Source organism: Staurois parvus, unplaced genomic scaffold (genome assembly GCF_062004578.1).
Source record: "Staurois parvus isolate SC_StPar_1 unplaced genomic scaffold, SC_StPar_1.0 ptg000298l, whole genome shotgun sequence".
Taxonomy (NCBI): domain Eukaryota; kingdom Metazoa; phylum Chordata; class Amphibia; order Anura; family Ranidae; genus Staurois; species Staurois parvus.
The window spans coordinates 3,907,565-3,927,838 of record NW_028318094.1 but is presented as its reverse complement, the minus strand read 5'-3'; positions in this window follow the sequence as shown (position 1 = coordinate 3,927,838).

Here is a 20,274-nt window from a genome sequence, read left to right as displayed (position 1 = left end):
ACAAATTTCAGGCTCAGTCCAGGGGTGTCTTATTGAAGATTTATTGCAGAAATGAAATAATGCAGACAGGAGCGTTAAACTGGTTCCATGCATTTCATCATGCATGCCTGTGCATTTGACAACATTGGTTGGCAACAGTGGCCTGATCTAACTTGTGTCCATGTATAGAGCTACATCCTTGCTGCCTGTACTGTATGCCATTGTAATCAAGCGCATTTAGACCTCATTTATTATGGGGTCTTGGTTTCTGGTAAGCGGCTCTGTGTTTTGGCGTGGTGAAGAAAGAAACACTTTGCTCTGAGGATCCCTATTATACTGGCTTAAATGGACTTGATTTAGTTACATTCCCTGGAATTCATAAAGATTGGTGCAGTCAGAATTAACAAAACTGTCTCATAAGCAGGAAGAAAGTGGTGCAGAATGTGTCAAATTCATGTACCTGTCTGTACCGGGCACATGATTTTGGCGCAATACTTTTATATTTGTCCCACATTTCTTCTGAGTAAAACTAGCGCTCACTTCTTATCACACTTTGGTGCGGATGCAGTTTACTTTGTCACACGTCTCTTCTGAGTAATTGTGGCGCATTGAGCTTTATATTTTGGCGCATTGCTGTTAAAATGTTGCAGGCTTGTTTAAGGGGAACTAAAGCATTAAGCTTCCTATTTTATTAGGCGCATTGTTTTTAAAATGTCTCATTGCTCTTCCACACTAACCTTCCTATTGCACTTTGGTGCGATGCTGGTCTGATTGTCTCATGCCTCTTTCTGAGGGGAACTGGCACTCTAATCTGTCTATTGCAATTTGGCACGATGCTGTTCTGGGGTACGCATCTCTGAGGAGAACTGGTATCCTGAACTCGGCGGCTAGACTCATCCACCTCACCACCTGCTCCACCTCTGCCACCCCCCTCTGCCTCTCCCTCCACTGGCTCCCGATTGCCCAACGCATCAAATTTAAACTTCTAACCCTGACCTACAAAGCCGTTCACAACACTGCCCCTGACTACCTCACCAACCTGATCCCCAAGTACCGCCCTACCCGTACCCTTCGCTCCTCACAGGACCTCCTATCCTGCTCTCTGGTCTCCTCCTCCCATGCACGACTGCAAGACTTCTCCAGGTCCTCCCCCATCCTCTGGAACTCACTGCCCCAATCCATCAGACTGTCGCCTTCCCTTCTCACATTCAGGTGCTCCCTCAAAACCCATCTCTTCAGGGAAGCCTACCCCACCCTCACCTAACGGCCATTCTCCCTCTTTCCTCACACCCCACATTCCCCTCAGCCACTTCCTACTGTACCATTACCCCCTCCCTCCTAGATTGTAAGCTCGAAAGAGTAGGGCCCTCTTACCCCTCGTACGTTGTTTGTTATTGTTGTACTGTGCCATGTATTGTCGTCCCCCCCTATTGTACAGTGCTGAGCAAACCCTTTGGTGCTATATAAACTCGATGTAATAATAATAATAATACAATGTTGAACGATGCTGTTCTAACTGGCAAGCACATCTCTGAAGAGAACTGGCATTGGAGTTTCAATTTGGAGTGTATCAAGGTAACATCATCCATGGAGACTTACCAAATCACCAAAATTGCAAAAACACGCTACAAATCCACATTGATCTCCATAAAGGCAACACAAAGGAGATGTCTTTTTTGCATCACGTTTCCAAAATGCCCAGCAAAGTGCACGTTTTCCAAGTGCTTGCAAACGCACAGCTGTGGATGCAGCCTTTAATGACATCCCTATCTCAGCAGTCAATGTTTTGCCATGCACTTGTTGACCAACAAAGCATGCTACTATAGCGCCTAAACGCGCACTGAAAAAACACGCAATGCTCTATGACTGAAAAGGTTCTTGAGCTACTTTGGGGTGTTCGTAGAGAATAGGGCAGCCTACGTGACCCATTAACTATCTAACAGCAGTCTTCTTAGGCTTCACAAGACTTCAGTGGTCTCATGATGTCAGGGAAAGGGACAGGAAAAATGTATTCTGATCTCAGAGCTGTGTGTCCAGCCCTTTATGATTGTAAACAGTGGAATGTGCGTGGAGTTCCGTACAGCAGATGCATCTATTAGTGTGTCATTGATTTTAACAGACTGGATGTACGAAACACCTGTTGTTCCCTAGGTGCATGAACACAACCCTCCTAACAAAAGTATAAATCTATGCACCTTTGTGAAAAAACATTAATCCTTCAATATTTTTTTGATAAATTATTAATTTTAAATGCCAGCAAAGTGGAACAGACAGGATAGCAATGACATGACTTGCAAGTACAAACGTTTAGGAGAAATAAACCATTACAACACACCAGTAGGGATTACAGCAAATGGACAGAATCCTTAAATAACATCAGCCAGGCAATAAACCTCCAGTGATAAGTTAAAGCAATTTGAAGCCCTGTCATTCCACTTCTCATTTTCTAATTTTGTAGGGGTAGATAGATTAGAATCCGCATAGGGAGGGTAACATATAAGAAAAAGGCAGGGAAGGGGGGAGGAAACAGGAAAAGGTATTGCCCCTCTTGGACTCCCAACTCCAAAGAGCCTATCAAGGAGCCCTTGTCACAGCGTAAGATCCTTGTATATAAACCAGAGGGTCCAAATCAGGGGCGGACTGACAACTCATGGGGCCCCCGGGCAATAGGGGATCATGGGGCCCCTGTGTCCTAACCCAAACTCAAAAAAGCCTATGAAAAAGGTACCAGGGGCATCTCATGGGGCCCCCTACTGACCCCAGGCCCTCAGGCAGTGCCTGAGTTTCCAAATGGTCAGTTTGCCCCTGGACCAAATTGTAAAGTGTTTCTCAGTTTGGTCCTTTAAATCAGCTGTTATCCTTCAATATTTTTAACTACTGTGCATAGTACAATAAAATTCCACAAAGTATTTGTTTGTTGGTCATAGATTCCCTAACTTAGCCTTTCCCAACCAGGATTCAATGGAACCCTGAGGTTCCTCCAGAGGTTGCTAGGGATTCCATAGGAAGCAAGCAGTGGCAGACTGATCTCCCACTTACAATGACTACCAATGTAAGGGGTCACTAAAATGTTCACTGTGTTTCTTCTTTATTATAATTATTATTTTTCATAATTTACTATTTTTTAAGTCTCAACAACCTACCGGTCATGCTAATTTACAATAAGATGTAGGTCTAATAATTTTAGCAGGGGTTCCTTAGACCTGAAAACTAATTTTTAAGGGGCTCCTGTATGGTTAGAAGGTTGAGAAAGATTGATGTAACTGAATAAGCTAGGGAACATGTACAATCTATAATTATTCTGCAGTTTAAAGAACACACAAAAAGACACAAATGTAATGATTACTGATGCTTCTGGTCCACACATCTTTTCTGAATTTCATCTTCCTATTTTCAATAATTACACTTAAATGCTCAAATTCCTGAGTTTTGCAAAGGACTGGAGTAATTTGATTAAAATCCTGATTGGCTCAGTGGTCTTAATTAAACATTGAGGATGCAAGCTGTAGCTTACAAATGCATTTATCGTTAAAGTGAGCGGGAACTGTATTAATATAAAATAAACCCATGTGATTGCCTATTGCTGCCATGCTGAAAAGGTCGATCGTATACCAGCATGACTGCAGGTCAGCTTTTACAGCTAATCTGACATTTCTGTTTATGTTAGGGTCAAATGGTTAAATAAAGTTTTTGCATTTTGACCGGACAAGATTTAGTGGCAGCTTTTAAATATCACACTTATGACTGCCTTCAGGGCAGATAAAGACAAATAATATCTTGCAAAAACAAATGGATTATTTTCACATTGTGAATTTCAGGATACCATTTTAAGGCTATGCAAATGTAAAATGTACTTATACTCAGAATCTGGAACCTTCAACTTCTGGCCATCGTCGTCCCTGGTTGCTAGACTGTGGTATTGGAGTAGAGAGCGTTCTAGCAATGGTTATCTTTTACAAGGCTTTTGTAGCAAAAATATGGAGGAAATCCTCTACACTCAGAAATTGTCTTAGCAGGAATTTATTTGAAACAGGAATACAACATGCAATCATTTCAAACATGGCTGTTCACTTAGGAAAAGGAATTCTCACTGAAGCTGGCCAAACATGGATGGAAATATGGCCCGGGTCAGCAGGAACTGGTCAAATTTCGATCCATGTGTAGCCCTCTGTGTTTGGGTGACTTTCAAGCCTCAAATCACCCCAAATTTTGTGGCTACACACCTCATATCCACCACTCTTACAAGTGGCCTCCTGCAAGAAGCGAAAGGAAAAACGGTTTATATATGGTCAGTGCATGCAGCTGATCAGCTGCAGAGTTGATCAGTGTAATCTGCCAGTGGAGGATTCCAACTGTCAGAATACAAAGACACAGTGGGGAAGATTTCCCTGTCCATCTCGAATATGTGCATGGGGAAATCAATAGTAATGCATAGAGTTCTCTGTTGAGGTGGCTAGAACTAGTTCTTGAGAGAACCTATGCCACATTTTCACAGCTTGTACTTTAAATCTCTTTTCCTCCAGAAGTAAAGAGTGTCCTCTGTAATGACCTAAAAGTGGAAAAACTCAACATTCATTTTGCTACATGGATCACCTTTACATAGTGACCACATCCCCCCTTCATCGCCTCATCTTATGGGAAAATACGTTTAGTTCAGCTCATCTTTCCTAATAACTGAGCTCCTTCATGCCTCTTATCAGTTTGGTTGCCCTTCTCCAGTTCCCCAACAGCCTTTTTCTGAACCAGTGCCCAAAACTGAACATTCCAGATGAAGTATTACTAGTGATTTGTACAGGAGCAGTATTATGTCTTTCTGGACCATATACTTCTAATACAAGAAAGGATTTTGCTTGCTTTAGAAACTGTAGCTTGGCACTGCATGCTAGATCTATGGTCTACCAGATCATTCTCCACAATTGACTCTCCCAGCTGTTCTCCTCCTAGTATGTATGATGCATGATTGTTTTTAGCCTCATTTGCCACATAGTTGCCCAATTAGCAGCAGTGACTGGTCTTAATTGCAGGAAGCTCCTACATAGATGTAAAGGTTCACAATGAATTACTGCACACATCTGGAAGAAATACACAAAGACACACCAAGATTCAAATAAGAATATACACTATATTGCCAAATGTATTGGGACTCCTACTTTTACACACACATGAACTTTAATGGCATCCCCTTCTTAGTCTGTATAGTTCAATACTGAGTTGGCCCACCCTTTGCAGCTATAACAGCTTCAACTCTCCTGGGAAAGCTGTCTGCAAGGTATAGGAGTGTGTCTATGGGAATGTTTGACCATTCTTCCAGAAGCGCATTTGTGAGGTCAAGCATTGATTTCGGACAAGAAAGCCTGGTTCGCAGTCTTCACTCTAATTCATCCCAAGGATGTTCTATCGGGATGAGGTCAGGACTCTGTGCAGGCCAGTCATGTTCCTCCACCCCAAACTCACTCATCCATGTCTTTATGGACCTTGCTTTGGCCACTGGTGCATAGTCATGTTGGAACAGGTAGGAGTTATCCCCAAGCTGTTCCCACAAAGTTGGGAGCTTAAAATTGTTCAATATGTCTGATTCCTTAAGAGTTCCCTTTACTGGAACTAAGGGGCCAAGCCCAACCCCTGAAAAACAACCCCACACCATAATCCCCCCTCCACCAAACTTTACACTTGGCACTATGCAGTTAGGCTAGTACTGTTCTCGTGGCAACCACCAAACCCAGACACATCCATCAGATTGCCAGACAGAGAAGCATGATTCATCACTCCAGAGAACACGTCTCCACTGCTCTAGAGTCCAGTGGCGGCGTGCTTCACACCACTGCATCCCACACTTTGCATTGCACTTGGTGATCTAAGGCTTGGATGCATCTGCTCACCATGGAAACCCATACCATGAAGCTCTCTACGCACTGTTGTTGTGCTAATCTGAAGGTCACATGAAGTTTGGAGGTCTTTAGCTATTGACTCTGCAGACAGTTGGCGATTTCTGCGCACTGTGTGCTTTTGCATGTGCTGACCCCACTCTGTCATTTTATGTGGCCTACCACTTTGTGGCTGAGTTGCTGTTGTTCCCAGTTGTTTCAACTTTGTTATAATACCACTAACAGTTGACCGTAGAATATTTAGTAGCAAGGAAATTTCATGAATGGACTTATTGCACAGGTGGCAATCTATCACGGTGCCATGCTTGAATTCACTGAGCTCTTGAGATTGAACCATTCTTTCACAAATGGTTGTAGAAGCAGTCTGCATGCCTAGGTGCTTGATTTTATACACCTGTGGGCATGGAGGGGATTGGAACATCTGAATCCAATGATTTTGAGGGGTGTCCCAATACTGTTGGCAGTATAGTGTATATGAGGGTCCTTTGACACGGAGCGGACTCATTTAGTGGATCCACTTGCTCAGCGGGGGATCTCTCCGATTGGATTTCGGCTCCATAGAGGAGATAGGAAGTTTCGATCGGGTCCGCCTGAAAAACGTGCAGGAGTACCCAATCGGAACGTCCATGTGAAAGAGCCCTAACTCTTGCTTTTAGACAATAGGCTCCATTCACAAAAGTAGATTGCATGCAGTATTTAGGTGATCTGACATATTTTCTCTAAATATCCATTGCGAAACTGAAACTGACAATTCACTATACCGTTATGCAATATTTATCGCAAAACTGTAAAAATGCTCTGTAAATACCGCATAAAAAGGGGTTAAAGTCAATTCACAGAAGGAAAGAAATTATTAAATGCATGTGGCATTGAAGCAGTGGTCCAGCTAAGGAAAGTGTTCTATTTTAATGAGTTGTTAAAGAGCCTGCCTCTGCTGCGTTCTTAACAACCAATGAGTCATCAGCTGTCGCCAGGGTTCCATGCTGACAGCTAAGTGTAAACAAAACAATTGCCTGGAATTAAAAATTATATAAAAAAAAACAGCGCTTGGGTCCTCCTCCAATCCCTTCGGGCCTGGTATAGATGTTAAGGGGAACCCCATGCCCATCCTCATTTTTAAAAAAAATCAGAAAATCTGAACCAGACCCTTATCATAGCATGCAGCCTGACAGGTCAGGAAAAGGCCCCAAACTATACCAGGCCCCATGCCCTCAACATGGAGGTGTTTTGGAGCAGGGGGGCTCTCCCCCAAAGCACCTTGTCCTTATGTTGATAAGGACAAGGGCCTCTTCCCAACAACACTGGCTTGGGGTTGTGGGGGTCTGCAGGTGGGGAGTTTATCAGAATCTAAAAGCCTCTTTTAACAAGGGGGCCCCCAGATCCTGCCCCCCATGTGAATGAGTTTGGGGTACATAGCTACCTCTACCTATTCACCAAAAAATTGGAAACATTTTGTAAAAACACAACAACAGTTTTTGACAAGTCTCTTATTCAAAAACAAAATAAAAAACAAAAATACATGTCCCCTGAAGCAGATCCAACATCAATCACGATGAACACCAGGCAAAAAAAAAAAGGTCCGGACCCTCCGAAGGCTTCTGCCGAATGACAGCTCTGCCTCCTTTCTCCACTAAATAAACAAAGAGGCTGGGCAACCTGATGATGTCGATGGGCAGTCCCACCCCCTCTTGATGTCATCCACCCAGCATGCTCTGGGTGATAACATCACAAGGGTTAAAGGGGGCTTCTAGGTTCCAATAAGCCTCCAACTGCAAACCCCCACAACCCTGGCCTCATCAGCATGGGGACAAGATGCACATAGCTATGTTGAGAGCATGCGGTCTGGTATGGTTCAGGGGGCACTCGCTTGTTACCCTCCCTGTTTCCTGGCCTGCCAGGCTGCATGCACGGATAAGGGTCTGGTATGGATTTTGGAGGCCTCATATCATTTTTAAAAAAAATTACCCAGGGTGATAACGTCACAAAGGGGCCGGTCCACCTGGTGTCATCAACAGGTGGCCCCGACTCTTTATTGATTTAGGGATCGGGTCAGTGGATCTGTCAATCGGCAGGAGCCTTCATTGGATATGGCCTCTTTTTTGTTTTTCAGGTTGGCAGCTGGCATTCATCATGATTGACGTTGGATTTTTGGGAGGTTGGGACTTTTTTTTGTTTTTAAATATGAGGCATGACAAAAAGCTGTTGTGTTTTTGCTCACCTTTTTCAATTTTTGTTGTTTTTTTGGTGAATTTTTGGTACCCCTACTCATTCACATTGGGGGGGGGCAGGGATCTAGGGGCTTCCAGATTCCAATAAGTCCCCCTCCCGCAGACCCCCACAACCACAGACAGGGGTTGTGGGGAAGTGTCCCTTGTCCTCATCAACATGGGGATGAGGTGCTTTGGGGGAAACCCCCTCTGCCTCAAAGCACCCACCATGTTGAGGGCATGTGGCCTGGTATGTTTCAGGAGCCTGAAAGGCTGCATGCTCTGATAAGTGTTTGGTAAGGATTTGGGGGGGACCCCGCATCGTTTTAAAAAATGGATTGGAGTTCCCCTTAAAATCCATACCAGACTCAAAACGTGTGGTGTGGGGGGGGGCACACTGTTTATTCAAGTAATTTTTAATTGCTGTCTATTGTTTGGTTTAGATTAAGCTGTCAGTGGAGAACCCTGCTGACAGCTAATGACTCATCGGTAGGGTTGGGCTTGATGGTTAGCCCAAGTTCGATTCGAACATCAGCCACTTGTGTGTTCGGCTACACATGAATGGTAAGGGTGTTCGGTGGGCTATTCACCTGCTACACCTCACAATACACTGTGCCCTGTCAGTGCATTGTGATTGGCCAAAGCATTGCACCTAACCACAGGTCAGGTGCAATGCTTTGGCCAATCACACCGCATGATGATGTCACAAGGGGGCAGGGATGACCCTGCCCCTTTGTGACATCATCACAGTATTTGAGGATCTCGGCAAAGCTGTCAGACAGTGGGAGCCAGAGTTGAGAGATTTTTTTTTTTTTCTCCTTCTGGTTGATGGTGGTGGCGGGCATCATGATTGACATTGGATCTACTTCGGGGGGACTTTTTAAAATTTTTGTTTTTAATAAAGGACTTGTCAAAGACTGTCTAATTTTTTACACTATGCCTTTTTTTTTATGAATGAGTAGTGGTACCATGTACCCCATACTCATTCATATAGGGTGGGGCCAGGATCTGGGGGCCCCTTATTAAAGGGGGCATACAGGTTCTGATAAGCCCCCCACCCACAGACCCCTTCAACCACCATTCACTGTCATGGGGAAGAGGTCCTTGGCACGCTTGTTTAAGGACCTGGTATGGATTTTTGGGGGACCCCCAACGCCATTTTTAAAAAAAATTTTGGTGTGGGGGATTCCCCTCAAAATCCATATGAGACCCGAAGGGCTTGGTATCAATGGGGGAGGACACCATGCCAGTTTTAAAAAAAAAATTAATTGGCAGGCAATGCTGGTAATTCTTTTTACATTCAGCTTTCAGCGGGGAACATTAAAGAATGCTTTCACTGCTAAAATACCGCATGACTTAATATTATAACTCAGGCAATACTTTAGTAGCTGTGCAGTATTTTACCGCATACTCAGATGTGGTAAGATACCGCTTAGTGAATTGCCTCTGTTCAAAGTTTGTGGTCAAAAGTTTGTTCGAATGTTCGACCGTGAACTGAACGGGGGGGTGTTCGGCCTATCACTACTCATCAGTTGTTACGAACGCAGCAGCCTCTCGCTCCTTAACAACCATGACAGTTACTGGTTGTTAAGGATGTCGATGACTGCCCACTCCTTAATTATGCAGTATTTAGTACTGGTGTCAAATACGCTGGCTACCACCAGTGTTAAATTACCACATGTTTTCACTACTAAAATACTGCATCACTTCATAAAACAACTCATGCGGTATTTTAGTAGCTTTTTTTGTGAAATGAAAACAATTTTTTGAAAAATGGTACATGGTATCTTACTGCATTCTCTGATGTGGCAAGATACCACTTTGTGATTGGAGCCCACTATCCCAAAGTTCAGCTTCAAAGTAGGTCCTGCACGACAAGCAAATTCCCCTTATTTACTTATCCCCCTCCTGATGCCATAATGATGCACTGCAATTAAAGAAATGAATAAATACGTTTGGTACTGCTGACACAATCTCAGGAAATGACAAGAAGCCCAAATCTAATGAGAAGACAGTACAACACAACGAAGAGTGTCTTCTCACGAGATTTGGGCTACTCACTATACCCAACTATCTTGCTGGAAGGATGGCGACAGTACCCTCACCTAAGCATCACTGGCAGAAGCAGAGGTATGGGGAGTATACTATCTTTTTTTACCTACACGTTATTTTTAACCCCTTCGCGCCAGCTCCTCCTGGCCCTTTAAGGGCTTCAGAAGCCAAGAGGCGGGGTTTAGGGTCATGTGACCGCCGTGACACATGATCGGGAAAGGTCCAGATCGAAAGAGGAGATCGGAACCTTTCCGTGAGTAACGGACATGTGTGCTGAGAGCGCCAGGGGTGTATTTACCGCAAGGCAAACAAGGAATTTGCCTAGGGTGGCATTTTTCAGGGGGGGCAGCACCGGAACAGAAGAAGGAACGCAAACGGCATGAGGACCAGGTAGGATCCAAGAGAGGTTGCGGGCTGCTTGATTGTATATGCAGAGCCTGACTCTCATTCCAGGGGATGTCTGTAGCTGTAAATGTGAGTCTTTCTTTCTCTCGCTGGGGGGGGTGGTGTATTGAGTGTGGCGGTAGTGGAAGGCTTTCTCGGGTGGGGGGTGGGGGGTCAGGGTGGAGGGGGAGTTTTGTTGTTGATTGGTGTCAGGATCTCTCCACAGGGAGGGGGCAGCTGATTTTTGTGTTGTCTAGGGCAGTACAAAACCTAAATACATCACTGGGGAGCGCGTATGTATTTTTTTAATAGAACGCAAATGTGTGGCCGTTCGGCGTCTAGGCCCAGACGCCAGGAGACCACACATTTGCGTTCGGCCGGCGTGAAGAGGTTAAACTGAAATGCAGAGTTTGGCCAAGGGGGAGGGCGCCCTTAGTAAATAAGCAGACCTTACAGTATATTATTTGTGCAAAGTTCACTTTAAGTTAATCAACCCCAGTGATTTATCCTTTACTCACTAGGACAGAAGAGAATAATGGAGTGTATCCGGGTGCCAGATCACCTCCAAATAAAATGGTAGCATTATAGTGCCGCATCCTAATTATAATAGTCAAATATTTTTTACTCTACTCACTAGGGTTTGTTTTATTATAAGAGATCAACAATCTCACTGTTAGTAAATTATGTGTTCCCGTGTTCTCTTTGAATACTAAATCATGTTAAAAAAAACAAAACGTTTTTGTTTTGCTAGCGCATGATTGGTTGACTGAAATGAACACAGCTTTAGCTTGTTTACTAAGATCAACATTTACTTTACTTAGTGATCAATCTCTATTTTTCTAGTAAATCAATCCCAATGCATTCTTTTTTAGATCCTTTTGTCTATAAGGATACTTTCTTAGGTTTATGGTTTCTGTTACAAAAGCAGTGTTCTGGCAAGCTCTGTCTTTTTCTATGTCCTATTCAGTTCTTTAAGAGGAATTGCCCTGTATATTTGGTGATTCAATTATTTTTTTTCAACCTTTGTCCCCCATTAGCATAACTCTTTGTCTTAGCTCCTTGGTCTCCTTTTTCTTCTTGCACCTTTTTTATCCTTCCTATGCCCTTTTGCTCAGCAAGCTTTCAAAGTTCAAATTTCTTAACCAAAGCTCTTCCATCCTCAGCCATTATCTAGCAAACAACTGCTGTCCAGCTCATATTGTTCCTGACAACCATGGCATGGAGTTGCATAGGTCTCCACAGAATACACATTAAAATAAAGCTGGTCTCCAGGCAAAATAATAAATATAACATAGTTAAAAGACATGACAGAACTGGCAGGTTGATGATCTGACTATTAACTTATGCAGTTTAGAAAAATAGTTTAGTCCCCTCCCTACTACCAGCCTGTGTGAAGGCTCATCAGACTGATAAGGCTATTTCTCTGCTCTCTCCTCCTGTTAACATGATCATTGTCAGCACATGTGTAGGCAGTTGAACTTATTCACCTCCCACTCTACTGTACCAGGGGGATCTCTAGAGACCAATAAGAAGGGAAATTCAGGTACTTATGCAGGCCATAGACGGGGAGAAAAACGGCCGATTTTTCTTTTAAAAAACGAAAAATCGGTCGTTCAAGCGGCCGACGTTACCAGCAATGGTAAAAAAAATCGGTCGATTTTCATCCCGTCTACAGCCGGCAAAAAGTGTCCCTGCAGAGAGCTCTGCTATTTCTTTGACAGTTCTTTGACATTTACAGCGGTTGCAACAATGTATCTATTTGTATCCATTTAGGATACAGATGTTTTTATTCAGAAACAAATAGATACATTGTTGCAACCGCTGTAAATGTCAAAGAACTGTCAAAGAAATAGCGGAGCTCTCTGCAGGGACACTTTTTGCCGTACTGGAATTCCTCTTATTTTTCATTCTTCTTCATCATCATCCTCTTCTTCTTCTTCATCATCATTATCCTCTTCTTCTTCTTCATCATCATCCTCTTCTTCTTCATCATCATCCTCTTCTTCTTCTTCTTCTTCATCATCATCATCCTCTTCTTCTTCTGCATCATCATCATCATCCTCTTCTTCTTCCTCTTCTTCTTCTTCATCATCATCCTCTTCTTCTTCTCCTTCTTCTTCATCATCATCCTCATCTTCTTCTTCATCATCATCCTCTTCTTCTTCCTCTTCTTCTTCTTCTTCATCATCATCCTCTTCTTCTTCTTCTTCATCATCATCATCCTCTCCTTCTTCTCCTTCTTCTTCTTCTTCATCATCATCCTCTTCTTCTTCTTCATCATCATCCTCTTCTTCTTCTTCATCATCATCCTCTTTTTCTTCTTCTTCTTCTTCATCATCATCCTCTTCTTCTTCTTCATCATCATCCTCTTCTTCTTCTTCATCATCATCATCCTCTTCTTCTTCATCCTCTTCTTCTTCCTCTTCTTCTTTTTCTTCTTTTTGTCTTCTTCTTGCAGGTCACGGCTCATGCGCAGATTTTTTATCGGTAAAAAATCGGCCGATTTGCCCATCATTGCCGCGAAAATCGGCCGATCGGCAAAATCGGCCGATTTTTTTCCCAACTTTACCGATAAAAAAAATCTGCCAAAATACTGAAAAACGGCCGAACAAATAGCCCACTAACGATCCGAAAATCGGCCGATTTTATTTTTGGCTGAAAAATCGGCCGATTTTTGACCCATCTATGGCCTGCATTACACTAGTTGCATTTCAAAATGTAATGAATTTTAATGGACACAAAACTGAACTAACTGGTGGTTTTATCTGCCTGAAGTTGAGCTTTAATATTTTAAATCCAATTTAGATATTCATTACTAATACATGAAAGCCAGTTGCCAGCTTATTTGTACATTTATACACAGTGGTATGTAGACATTAGTGTAAAAATTGGTTAACGAAGTGAAAACAGAATGAATTAACATATCAACAGAAAACAATGTAATTGTAAATTCCAGTTGTCCCTATTGTAGAACCAAATCCTTCTGTTCATGTTTTCTCAATCAGTCCTGCTAGCAATAGTGGTAGAGTGCATATATAGCAACAGATAGGAAGAAAAAAAATGCAATTGTGGAGTTAAGCAATTGATCACTTTTAACAGGTAGTTTCTTCATTATTGCTACTATGGGTGTGTCAGGGGTGTACCCTACATACCAAAAAGTACCCTTCTTAGAAATGTGGGGGGTGTCTTGTGCAATTTGCTACATTTTGTATATTAATTTACAAAATATTTTGAAAGGAGAAGATTAAGGGTGTGGGTCAATTGTAATTTTTATTTAGTTTTTTTTTAACTTTTAATACAGATGTTTATGTACTTTTTATAATATAATATAATGTAATATAATATACTTTATTTCCAAAAGTACTGAGACACCCAAATCATTGGATTCAGGTTTTCAAATCACATCCATGGCCACAAGTGTATACAGTCAAGCACATAGGCATGCAGACTGCTTCTACAAACATTTGTGAAAGAATGGGTCGCTCTCAGGAGCTCAGTGAAATCAAACGTGGTACCGTGATAGGTTGCCACCTGTGCAATAAGTCCATCCGTGAAACTTCCTTGCTATTAAATATTCCATGATCAACTGTTAGTGGTATTATAACAAAGTGGAAGCAACTGGGAACAACAGCAGTAGGTCACGTAAAATGACAGAGTGGGGTCAGATTAGCACAACAACAATGAGTTGAGAACTTCGTGGAATGGGTTTCCATGGCCGAGCAGCTGCATCCAAACCTTACATCACCAAGTGCAATGCAATGCAGAGGTTGAGGTGGTGTAAAGCACGCTGCCACTGGACTCTAGAGCAGTGGAGACGTGTTCTCTGGAGTGACCAGTCACACTTTTATGTCTGGCAATTCGATGGACATGTCTGGGTTTGGGGGTTGCCAGGAAAATGATACTTGCTTGACTGCATTGTGCCAAGTGTAAAGTTTGGTGGCGGGGAGATTATGGTTCGGGTTGTTTTTCAGGGGTTGGACTTGGCCCCTTAGTTCCAGTGAAGGGAACTCTTAAGGTGTCATCATACCGAGACATTTTGGACAATGTCATGCTCCCAACTTTGTGGGAACAGTTTGGGGATGGCCCCTTTCTATTCCAACATGACTGCGCACCAGTGCACAAAGCAAGGTCCATAAAGACATGGATGAGCAAGTTTGGGATGGAGGGACTTGACTGGCCTGCACAGAGTCCTGACCTCAACACGATAGAACATCTGTGGGATGAATTAAAGCTGACACTGCTATCCAGGTCTTCTCGTCCAACATCAGTGCCTGACCTCACAAATGCACTTCTGGAAGAATGGTCAAACATTCCCATAGACACACTCCTAACCCTTGTGGACAGCCTTCCCAGAAGAGTTGAAGCTCTTATAGCTGCAAAGGGCGGGGCCAACTCAATATTAACCCCCACGGACTTAGACTGGGATGCCATTAAAGTTCATGTGAGTGTAAAGGTAGGCATCCCAATACTTTTGGCTATATAGTATACACTGCTCAAAAAAATTAAAGGAACACTTTGAAAACATCAGATCTCAATGGGGGAAAATATCATGCAGGATATCTATACTGATATGGACGGGGTAATGTGTTAGGAATGTACAGATGCCCCATTGTTTGATGGAAAAGAAAATTATCAACCTACAGGGGACTGAATTCAAAGACACCCCAAAAACCAAAGTGAAAAAAGTATGCAGCAGCCTTGTCTATTTTGCAAAAATTTAATTGCAGCAACTCAGAATGGTACTCAGTAGCTGGTATGGCCCCCATGTGCTTGTATGCATGCCTGACAACATCAGGTCATGCTCCTAATGAGATGACGGATGGTGTTCTGGGGTATTTCCTCCCAGATCTAGACTAGGGCATCACTGAGCTCCTAGACAGTGTGAGGTGCAACCTGGCAGCATTGAATGGAACGAAACATAAAATCCCAGAGGTGATCTATTGGATTTAGGTCAGGTGAGCATGGGGGCCAGTCGATGGTATCAATTCCTTCATTCTCCAAGAATTGCCTGCATACTCTCGCCACATGAGGCGGGGCATTATCGTGCACCAGGAGGAACCCAGGACCCACTGCACCAGCGTAGGTTCTGACAATGGGTCCAAGGATTTCATCCCGATACCTAATGGCAGTCAAGGTGCCATTGTCTATCCCAGCCTTTCTCAACCTTTTCAACGCAGAGGAACTCTTGATATAACTTGATAGAGGTAAGAATGCTCCTTACACTAGTGGTTATTGGGAAGAGTTACCCCCTTACAGATAGCTAAAAAGATCAATGGTATCAGTGGGAACTTACATGAGAGGCAAAAATTGCTCACTGATCAAGGAACTCCTTGCAGCCTCTAGAGGAACCCTAGGGTTCCACGGAACCCTGGTTGAGAAACTCTGGTCTATCCTGTAGAGGTTTTTGCATCCTTCCATGGATATGCCTCCCTAGACCATCACTGACCCACCACCAAAACAGTCATGCTAAATGATGTTATAGGCAGCATAACATTCTCCACAGCTTCTCCAGACCCTTTCACATCTGTCATATGTGCTCAGGGTGAACCTGCTCTCATCTGTGAAAAGCACAGGGCACCAGTGGTGGACCTGCCAATTCTAGTGTTCAATGGCAAATGTCAATAGAGCTCTATGGTGTCGGGCAGTGAGCAAAGGGCCCACTAGAGGATATTGGGCCCTCAAGCCACCATATTGCTTCTGATTGTTTGGTCAGAGACATTCAAACCAGTGGCTTGCTGGAGGTCATTTTATAGGGCTTTGGCAGTGCTCATCCTGTTCCTCCTTGCACAAAAGAGCAGACACCGGTACTGCTGATGGGTTAAGGACCTTCTACGGCCCTGTCCAGCTCTCCTAGAGTAACTGCCTGTCTCCTGGAATCTCCTCCATGCTCTTGAGACTGTGCTGGGACACACAGCAAACCTTCTGGCAATGGCACGTATTGATGCGCCATCCTGGAGGAGTTAGACTGCCTGTGCAACCTCTGTAGGGTCCAGGTATTGACTCATGCTACCAGTAGTGACATTGAACCTAGCCAACTGCAAAACTAGCAAAAAACAGTCAGAAAAGGTGAGTAGGAAGAAAAATGTCAGTGGCCTCCACCTGTAAAGCCATTCCTGGTTTGGGTGTCGTCACATTGTTGCCCATCTAGTGCACCTATTGTTAATTTCATTAACACCAAAGCAGCTGAAACTGATTAACAACCCCTTCTGCTACTTAACTGACCAGATCAATTTCTCAGGAGCTTAATTGACTTGATGCTATACTCTGAATAAGAAGTGTTCCTTTAAGTTGTTTGAGCAGTGTGTGTATATATACATACATACACACATTTAATACTTGACAAAGGTTTCACAAAGCCAGTTTTCTGAATAGAGAGCACATGCAACATTTAAAAAAAATATTAAGCTGTTTTGAAAAAGAAAACTAAATAATTTGGGTAATGCTCACACTTTCTCATTGAAATCCCTGATTGAGCCATAGGTAAGGAGGGAGAAAGAAGGGACAAATCACTGTTTTTTGTGTTTGTTACATTTTGATTTATTAAAGTGATTCTAAAGGTTGTATGTTTTCAATAACAAACATATTACACTTACATGCTCTTTGCAATAGTGTTTACTTTAAAGTCGTTCTAAAGGCAGAAGGCTTTTTACCTCAATGCATAGAATGCATTCTGGATACAGCTCCCCCCAGCCCCCCATATATTTACCTGTGCCCCATCTCGATCCAGCGATGTGCATGAGAGCAGCAGATCTCCCAAATGTTTCTCTCCTCATTGGCTCAGACAGCAGCAGGAGCCAATATGATCCAGCCTGCTCGAGTGCCCCCATAGCAAGACACTCGGGGAGAAGGACTACCATTGGGGAACCCAAAAAGAAGAGAATCGGGGCTGGTCTGTGCAAAACCATTACACAGAGCAGGTAAGTATAACATGTTTGTTATTTTTTTTAAAAATCACGTTTACAATCACTTTAATGCATAGAATGCATTAAGGTAAAAAAAAAAGCCCTCTGCCTTTAGAACCAGTTTAAGCTCTCAAAAACAACTGACTTTTTTTTTTTATAGCAGGGAAATATAAAAGACTTGTGAAAAGGAGCCTTCAGTTCCACCTTCTGGAATAAAATGAGAACACACAGTAGTATTAATATGAAATATTTAATTTTTACCCAACTGAAAAAAATGTTTTGAAAATATTTCTTGTAGTCCCGACCATAGACATATTAAAAAAAAAAAAAAGATAGAAACTATTCTACATTAACATAGCTTGTCAAAAATACAGCAAAAGACATCCGTTTTAGCAGTTCTTTTGGTGTACTTAAAACCTAACTTATGGAATATGCAGCAGACATGATTTGTTGTGTTCTTTTCTCAGAATTCTCATTAAAAACGCATAAATCAAGAAACATGTGTGACACTCCAACAGACCGTGATTAATACATTAATAAATTTAAATAATAATTCAAAAACGACTTAATCAAGATCTATAGGATGTTATCTAAACCAATAACACATACATTTTTTACCTGTTTACCATGTTATGTGTTTTTATAATAATGTTTTAAATCACTTTTATACACAGATGTCTTTTTTTTTTAGGTTTTTATCATTTCCCTTATTGCAATTGGGCTGGATTTAAACAAGCTTACTGCGCACCGAGGCTGAAACATCGAGAGCTTGTTTACCGTTAAGGCATTATATTCCATTTTCCTCAAGACTGCACTAAACTTTTTCACTGAAACAGATAATATAATCTAATATACTACACAGTTGCATAGCTGCTGTGAGGGGGAAAAACACATTCGTTGATATAATATAGTTTGAACTTACATAGACTGCCACTGGATAAGCATAAGATAAATACGCTTTTAAGCAAATGAAATGAAATATACTTATTTGTATACTACTTTGAGAATACATTGGAGGTTTATAGTTTGTGTTCCTAAAATATGTATTTTAAAGTGAAAGAACATTTAAAGTTGAACTCCAGCTTTGAATGATTACATCATGAACATAATCAAATACACATATTAATGCAGTGAAATAAAAAGTTTTTGCCCTGTTTGGTACCAGTTAATAAAAAAGTATATCAACTGTTGTGTGCCCCATTTTCAACAAATATGATACCAGAGATATAATATAAAAAACTTCATATACAGTAGCACAACAATACAAAAAAATTATATTTACTTTATTCATTAGAAAATGTGAATAGTAGCCCTAGGAGAGCCAGCAATATAAAAACAATCAAAAAAAGAAAGGACACATACATTGGACACCCTGGATATTTCTCCACTGTTGAAGCAAACGTCCATAGTGCCTAGAGCCCCAATAGTATCCAAAATAATGGTTATACAATATATATATATATATATACATATATATATATATACGTATATATATATATTCATAAAAAATACTGACTTAAAAAGTAGGACACCTTTTCAGAAAAATCAAGAAGACAAACTAACACCCTACACTCTCCCTACCTCTCTCATCCTTGCTGTACTTACTTCTGTGGGTTATGATATGCCAGTACTCGTACAGCCAGGACATCGGACCAAGGATTGAAAATCGTTGCTCTTTTCTCTCTTCTCTGGACAGAGCATCAGAGTCAGATCAAAGTGACGTTCTGTGATGGCACAGACCAATCAAAATCTCTCTGATCCATCCTAGAAGTACTGCAGAGAGAAGAGGGAGAAAAATAGGGATTTCAAATTCCCAGACTGATACACCAGCTATGTGGGCACTGACAGCTCATCATCCGTGGGGTATAAATACAGAGGGAACCCAGAGGGGAATGAAGGAGGGTGAACTTTAAGCAAAATCTTTTGGCAATATGAAACCTCTCCGTATATATAAAATAATCCAACATTGATCTCATGTTATAGAGAAGAACTTGTGGTAGGCACACCACTTATAGACCTTGGCAAGTACTATATGAATAAATTGCTACTCAGATTAGCCATTCAGCCTGATTGCATAATACAAAATAAATATAGCTGGAACAAGCTGTTTGGAATGTTCCTACGGCATATAAAAGTGTATTGCATATGATCACGCAGTGCTGAAAATGTTTAGAATTATGTGCAGGACATTCAAATTGTAATTCTGCCTTGTAAATAGTTGCAGTGCAGGCATATTCAATATAAACAGGGAATGCTGGATACTTGTCAACCCTAATAGTGCACCTGGATGTAATGTCAGGTGATTGAACAAAATATAATAATCTTTTTTTCTCTATTTTTCTATTGTAAGTGCTATTATATTGCTACCTCTCATAGGGATACCATTAGCATGTTTTTAATGTTAAAGTGAATAATTTTATATTAAACCCTCAGCGTTTAAGTTTAACACATTGAGCACTTATTATTACCATAGAACTTGCAGTTTTCAACTTTCAATGCTGCTGGCTCCTACTATCTCATTGCTGCTTCCCTGAACTTCCGGTCTCTGAAGGAAACTTACCAGTGGATAGTGTATTTTCCAGTCACTCTGTTAGCTTGAAGAAGGGGAGGAGCAGGGGAGTGCTGTGCCATCCTAGGCTACAGGGCTCTATACAACTCTAGTCCCCGTATGTAAGGGTGGCTTTATATAATACAGAAAGAGAAAAGAGCCACCCTAGAATCAGGAATCATGGGCAGCAAACATGGTACCAATTTACACAGAAACATGGGCAATAAATAAAACATAAATAACTTGTACGTGATTAAATCAGCTGTTAAAAGTGCTTTAAAAACTATGGATTTAAAATCACTTCAAGCTTTTTATGT